The sequence below is a fragment of the Nannobrachium achirus genome (assembly GCF_963921795.1).
Source record: "Nannobrachium achirus genome assembly, chromosome: 11".
Classification (NCBI taxonomy): Eukaryota; Metazoa; Chordata; class Actinopteri; order Myctophiformes; family Myctophidae; genus Nannobrachium; species Nannobrachium achirus.
In genome coordinates this window covers 20067545-20075674 of record NC_137820.1, presented here as the reverse complement: position 1 = coordinate 20075674, position 8130 = coordinate 20067545, and the positions used below count along the sequence as shown (strand labels likewise).

Here is an 8130-nt window from a genome sequence, read left to right as displayed (position 1 = left end):
TAAAATTCTTCTTAGTCTGTGGTGTATGGGGGCAGAGGTGGCCATTTTAAGGTATTAACTGTGAAACTACATTTTTTGGATGAATACATACATACCTAATTAATAATACCTATAACAGCACCAGTCAGTTAAAAATGTTCAGTTCATTTTGCATTAATTCATTGGCTTACCGCGGTCTGTGCATTTTGGATTGATCAAACTGTGTTTTCTTTCTATAGAGCTGCTACATTAGAACATTGAACAGAGCAGCACGGTTCCTGTTGGCCTTCCTGGAGCACTGGTTCTCTAAGCGGGGTCCTTGAGGGAGTGCAGGGCCCAGGGGGTCCCCCCAGCTAAATGATTGTTAGGAACCAAATGGACCCTTATGGGTAGGCTATGTAACTCGACTTTGTACACTCTTACAAAGAGTGTACAAAGGTTTGGTTCCATTTGTACACATTGATTTTACAACAGAAATTGGGGTCCCAGCAATCTGGCTAGCCATCATCAAAGAAGGTCCCATAGAAGTCTGTTCTCGAGAGACTAGGGTAGGGTCCCAGAGATAAAAATGTCATTAAATGGAGGGTCCTTGAAATTGAAATGGTTGAGAATCACTGCTATAGAGCTGTATGAATCTTCTCTTATGGGGGTCCCTGGCATATCTTTTCAAATGGGGGTCCGCGGGCTAATAAGTGTCAATTTGGGGGTCCTTGACGTGAAAAGGCTTGAGAACCACTGGCCTGGAGTGGAGGATGCAGAGGAAGTTGAGCGCGCTTACGTTGTTAGAAAGGGGGCTGAGCTATGGCTATGACGGATAACACCCTGAGCACAACCAGGGAGAGGGAAGAAGACAGATACGGCAGAGGAAGGCGAACGTCGAGGACTGGATGGAGAAGAAGAGCCCTACAATGCAGCGAAAGAACCCACCAAAACGACGAAAATCGTCCAAAAACATGACACTTGCCCGTGCCGATGAAGGGGGATAGAGATGTCCTGAGAAATGGGTAAGACCTTTTTTTAAGAGTAACGTTTTTACTAGTTGTAAAACCGAGTTGGAGGTACATGGCAATATGGTGGAAAAGAACGACAGCTAGACGCGGTGTTGTTAAAATGGCCATGGTGTGTCCTCTGCCAAGAATAAAGAGAACGATTTTCTTGACTGAATCTGTGTTTTATTGTGCTCTTGTTCACGAGAAAAGCATATTTGTCACCTGTGTTTATAGTTTACTTCGGTCATGTTAAGAGAGGCACTTTGTTAGGGACCCTTTATGGAGTTTTTTCAACCTACGCATTTTAAAATGTGCTTTGTCCTTGAAAGGGCAAATGCCCTTGTCTGAATTTGAGTAAAATGACAAAAACTAGCCTTATTTCGATGAAAAATTATCATTGACGTGCACTGATCCCAACACAAGTGTATTTACTCACTATTTGGTTTATTTTAGTTATATTTAACATTTATGGCTTTTTAATGACATTTAAATTTAAAATGTGGAAAAAACCTGGAATAGTTGGAACTTTAGTAGAATCCTAAGTTTGGAAATGGAGAATACAAAATCATTTCAATAACTTGCCTGTGTTTATAATATTTAAAAAATAGTTTATATAAATTGTGACAAATTGTCAGAAATCTAAAAACTAAATATCTGTGTCCACATTTGCCTATCTCTAAACATATACACAAATTGTTGACAAATGTCTTGTCTACTGAAGCTTATAATGTAAAAAGAAAAGAAAATAGAACCAGAATGGTTCGAAATCCAAAATAGGGTGTTGGCTTTTAACCCTTTGAGGTCCTGAATGGAGAAGTCATTTAAATATTGACATTAATTTAGTATTTACTACTTATTACTAGCCTACATCTGTAAATGATTTGAATTTTAAAGTTGGGAAACACAATACAATATATTTATGTTACATTTGGTAGGAATAAAGACTGCACAATAAATAAATAAATAAATAAATAAAAGCTTATTTAACACTCTAGTCTCTCAAACAGGATTGTCTATTTAAGACTATTACATGCATGTCTAATTAAGACTTCTATTACATACACATTTGAACAATGTAATATGGTAGATAAAACATGACTTCTGTTCAACTATGTGGTGTTGAATGTAAAAATAGCTATTTGACATGTATCACTGTATTACACACAACAAATGTATTTCTCCTACATTACTCCCAGTGGAATATAGTTATTCTAATTGACCGATCTGCATTGTAGCAGATATATTGTGGCATTTAAGCCATACAAACATGTAAATATATAAAATTTGCACTCAACATATATACTTGAATCATATAAGATTTTTCAACAACATATTGGCTTCTACTTTTTGCATTCTGCCAACCTTATCAACAGAAATCAAAGTAAAAAATAACAATCTCAGTCATATGCTTCTGCCAACTGAGTGGTGTATTTTGACGTTTTAGCGTCAACACTAATCATTGCTAATATTTTATGTTTTAGGAATTCCGTTGACTATTCACGAAAGAAGAAAGCGAATCTTCTAACTCAAGGGAAATGGTATGTTTATGTGAAGGTCGCATTTTGAATATTCTGCTGTGATTGTACATCATAGTGTACTTATTTATATATTCTGCTGCACATACAACCAACCAGTAGGGTGTGCTGTTCTCACTTTTGTTTTATGAATCTTTCTTTTTTGTTCCCATTTTAAAGGTGTCGCATTTAGCTCCGATGGAACCAAAGGATTGAAGTGCCTAACACTTAAATGGAGACTTGTAAGTGTAAATACATTAAAAAGCACTGCATATATTTACGGTTAAACTTCATTTTCCTATTGGTGTATATGCACATTTAGATTGTTTTTAGTTTACGTATCATATCCTGCTTACTTGACTACTAATACAATACATTTTAAGTACATTTAAAACGGAACAATTTCGTCCCGCCCCCTTAACCTGTGACGTCACATTGAATGAATTGAAAGATGGAAAATATGACTGGTATCCAACTTGGTTTGAAGGGAATGCGGGTACATTTTCTCGTTCAATACATTTCTGAAAATAAGAATAGGAAATTATGTTTATTATGCGAGTCCAAAAGATGACTTCCGCTAGCAATGTGCAGTCAATATTACACAAGAATATGGATCTGTAAGGAATCCAAATAATTAATTTAGAGCATGCTTCATAGAAACATGGACATTGTGGTCAGTAACGTATTCAATGTTAAAAATATGCCTTGAACATAGAGGTGTATATATAAACTAGAGGGTGGATTACCCTGCCCTAGCTATTCATTTCAATGAAAGTAGCTCAGTGGTGTTTGAAGCACCGGAAGACTCGTAGAGCAAGCGTAGTTGCGTTTTAAATGTGGAAGTGTTGCTATATATATTTGACCACCAGGTGGCGGCTGCTTCAATGCTCTACCGTGGTTCTGGGGGCTTGCTTGAATCGCTACTGTAGCTTGACTAGCTAGCTAAGCTGAGGCCATTGAATCCTCAACCTAACCCTCATCCTCTACCTAAAACACGTGACAACCAATCGTGAACAACGATAACAATTTACTCCGTAGCTCATATTCGATAAATTATTAAACGCGATTTGGTTATGACAGGATTTTCGACAGGATCTGTAAAAACATTTTATTAACGTGATAGTGACAACATAGGACGGCACCATTGCGGTACTGTACATGTACATTAATTTGTTCAAATTAGTTTTTTTTTATTTTTTTCATAAATACATGTTACCATACATGTTACCACATTTTACCAGGTAATTGAGTCGGTGTTGATTAAACGTAATTTAAGTAGTCATGGACATTTAAATTTAATTAATGGATCAGTCGTATCTGTAGGGACTATTTTAGGCATGACTTCTCATATCAATCCTTATTTAAGTTGCATCAAAATGATAACGTAACTTTGACAAAGATGTTCACTGTGTTTGGATTAGCCACAGTAAACAAGTTTCAATTATCTGCACGGGCTAAATATTACAAGTAAAAGAAAAAAATACATCGTTTTACAAACTGACTACTCCAGATTTGGATGATACGGCTTTCGTAGTGGTTGTCACCACATGTATTTATTTATTTTGTTGCAATCAAAGTAATTTACAAGCCAAACTATAGAATTATACATTTTGTAAATAAGCTTGAAGGCCTTTAGAAGATGTGAGAGAGAATGTCTGGTATATCGCCATCACCAGCTTATGCCACCACAAATGAATCGATCAAAACCATTGCGAAAATCGAAAAGACGGGAACATGCACAATGAACATCGGAATCAATACTGATTGACTCCTATCAGTTCTACGTGGCATCACTGTCTTAATATTACAATATAGCCTTTGATATTTTAAATTCCATGTGGAAAATTCAATCCATTTCTCCAGTATGACTAGGCTCAACCAATAAACACAATTAGCTGTATTTGCGGGTGGGAAGCCAGTATTGTATGTCCTTGTCACAACACTAGCAACCCCTGCTGGTTGGTCGGGGTGTCTGTTCACTAAGGAGTAAGGACAGGATCTGCAGTAGTTTGAAAGTTCCCACTACAAACTCTTAACTGACAGCTGAAAAGAAGCACCTGGGCTGGTGCCTGTGAATTGTCCCACATTGTAGTCTACACCTCCCCAGGTCAACTGTGCCTGGGAGGGGTCAGCGACAGCAACAACTGCAGTCCACATATAGCACACGGGAATTGGCAACAACTAAATTGGGGAGAGAATTAGAAGGAATCTCAAGCCATGAGATTCATCAATTTAGTAACTGAGAACAACCAAAATATATATACTTTTTTCACTTAACTTAAATGTACGACAAGAGGATAGTCATACGGTAACCCCAGTTTGATCCCCCCCCCCCCCCCCCCCCCTCTATAATGGGGAAGTATGCAGTTTAGATTGAAATAGTTTTGTACAGCGAAAGATGTCTTGAATGTATTGTGGGCTTGCATATAACTTCAATGACTTGGGGTCAATGGAGTGAGGAAAGAAGTTGAGAGAATGCAAGAGTTTTTGCAAGTGAAACTTGACACTAACATTGTACATTTCCATACCATTTTCTCTGGTGTGTGTGTGTGTGTGTGTGTGTGTGTGTGTGTGTGTGTGTGTGTGTGTGTGTGTGTGTGTGTGTGTGTGTGTGTGTGTGTGTGTGTGTGTGTGTGTGTGTGTGTGTGTGTGTGTGTGTGTGTGTGTGTGTGTGTGTGTGTGTGTGTGTGTGTGTGTGTGTGTGTGTGTGTGTGTGATTCTTTAGTCTCCTTTTCCAAATACACACTATACTGTTGGCACAGTCATAGTTCCATAATGGGGATTTCATTATTTTTCTTCATCACTTACAGAGTGGAGACAAGGGATGACTCTGGCACTCAATCCTTGAAACAAGAAGTCAGCACTGTAAGTATATCATTTTTTGTTAGAATGGGCTGCTTTGTCAAACATTTGTGTTAACCCTTGAGATTACGTGGGATTACATTTACAATGGGAAATTCTTCTTTTTTTTCTCTATCAAATGATAAGCTCTTAAGTTTGCCTGGCAAAGTAACTAATTTGAGACATTCTAATGGCTACATACCTTTATGAGGAATAATTATAGTTGTATGAGAATGGGAATTATAGAAAAACAAAAAACGTGTGCTCAAGGGTCATAGTCCCTGGAGTAATCCATTACTCTTGATCAAGGGTTAACTTTTCTTTTTATGCTACGGCTTTCTCATGCAATTGTATAAGCCAAAGTAAGCTCTCTATGCAACTGCTTTGATTTGTGTATTGCAAAATTACATCATAGCCCCCCCCCCATAAATAAAAAAAAATATATATAATCATTTCTGTATTTCTCGAGTACTTTTATCAGTTATATTCTGAGCTTTAAAAGTGGATGTAGTTAGGACTCTTGCCTGCATTTGGAAGAGTTTCATTCAAATAATACTTAGCTGAAAGTGGGCAGAGGGGTGCTTGTTTCGGGTGCATCTCTCCACTCCGACATGTCTCCTTTCCGACATGTCTCCATTCCGACACTAACCCTATCTCTAACCCTAAACTTAACCCCTATGGGAGTGTCGCCACTCCGACAATAAGAAGTCAATTTCGGAGTGGCGACATGTCGGAATGGAGAGAGCCCCCCGCTTGTTTCAAACTTAGAACAGAGTGGGGTTTGCATCCCATATCAAATTTGCCAACATGCTTATTGTATTTGTTTTGGACGTGTCAAGGTAACAGGTGCATTATTGCGTATTTCTTCCCCAATGTCATGCATAACGAGGGCTAGCATGTAGGCTAAGCTGGCACTGGTCTTGTTAAATCGCATGTCACACCCCTTGTGGGCAGTTGATGTTAGTACATGCTTTTTTTTCTTTGTAGCTTGGTGGAAGTTTGATGTTGAATGTTCAAGAGTGGGTCTACTCTTGAGTGTATGCATCATCCTGAGGTTTTCATAGTTAAATTTGAAATGACTAATTCGGCTGATTTGCTATTTAAATAAACTAAACTAATTAATTGTATATAATTCGACTTAGTTGTGTGATATTTCACCAGCATTGATATGGCTCGTTGTTATAAAAGTTTACCAAACTTTTATAGCAAAAGTTTGTTAAATAAAGGATACATTTGGAAGAGTCTTTTCCCCTGCATAGGCTAACGATTTTTTCATCTGTTTTGAGTTTTATTTTTACCATGTTTGTCAATGCGATTAGTGCACTTTTCGCTGTTTTGATTCATGGTGACAATTAATTGTCAATTACTAATTTATTAACAAGTGTATACATGGGCTTCTATGCTAGCTTCAGCTTTACTTCATATTTACAATTTTATTTAAACAGATTAGTGGTCCACTTCTATCTTGCTTTAGCTTAATTTAAACCTAGCTAAATACTATAGCGTTTTTGGCATAACTTAGCAATGCCTTTTAAGGCCAAAGCTCCACTACAGCCATCGGGCGTCGCGTAATCGTCAACGCAGGGAATGTTCCGTTTTCAGTCAATGAAGTGTGCTCCATTGCCGACGTTTTGTTACATTGCGCTGCGTTCGGTGGCGCTGTCCAACCAAAAAATTCGCCCTGGTTCATCTTTTGGCGACTTCCGACGCTGACGCGACACCCGATGGCTGCAGTGGAGCTTTGTCGTTAGTGGTGGACAGTACGACGTTATTCACTTTCAAATGCGTTGTGGGCTTACATCATTTTCCCTCTTTCTTTATTAAGACCCCATTCAACTGGATATTGCTGGAGCGGAGACGGCGTTGGTTATGAAGATTGCAAGTAATTCGCCACATTTTTGAAAGACGAAACTTTATTTTTTCCTGGACAACTTTTGAAATTTGGATTTTTGTTTTTGAAACATGGACAACAGAGAGCTCTTTGGAAATACTGGATGTTCAGTGGACTACTTGAAAATTACATTGTACTTTTTGGAAGAAAAAAAAAACAGCCTTTGTACGTTTGATATTCAAATGTTGAATTTTAAATAAACTGTATGTCTTCTTATTTTTTTCCCCTGGCTTTCCTGTTTTATTAGCAAATAGGTATGCTACCTAAAGGTTTATAAATACGCAAATAAGGTTTAGCACAGAAGCTCTTAATCATCATAAATATTTAGCATAAAGATAATGTTCTATTATACTAACAGTATATGGTCGTATTGCATATTTTAACATTTAAGAGTTAGTTTATACTAACCGTGTGCCAGTAAATATTTTGACTTTGCCAATAACTTTATAAGTTAACATTGATATAATTCATTTTTACTTGCTTTCAGTTATAATCCCTCGATTGATATAATATTCTTGGCTATCCGAAGTTGCATTATATTTTCTCAATGCCCCTCTGATAGAAATAGATTTATTGCAATAGCTTTTACTAATACATAAACCATTTGAAGGTTGCACTTTTCTGTGGGCTTGTACCACAGAATTAAAACAGCTTTTAGCCTGAACTGAAATGGTTTCCAAAGGCTGTGTAAAATGGCTCCTGATGCCCTGTTTCCTGTCTTCACAGGAAGTGATGCAAAAGATGCAGAACTAAATATTTAATATATTTTCACAACCTCTGCAATATTCTAACTTATAGTATAGAATAAAGGAGGTGTTTCATTCTCTGTCCTAAACCTGAGACTGAGAAAAATATAATGTTATATTATAACAGTTTTTAAACAAAAATAGAAGGGGTGGGACTATGTACCATCACC

General features: G+C 37.3%; 1 long non-coding RNA gene across 1 annotated transcript; it reads left to right on the top strand.

Moving 5' to 3' along the window:
* Positions 1-839: 839 nt before the first annotated feature.
* LOC308293727 lies at positions 840-7639 on the top strand. Its single transcript, XR_013962490.1, has 5 exons — positions 840-983; positions 2450-2506; positions 2663-2724; positions 5293-5347; positions 7149-7639. It is a non-coding gene; the product is annotated as an uncharacterized lncRNA (long non-coding RNA).
* The last annotated feature ends 491 nt before the right edge of the window (positions 7640-8130 follow it).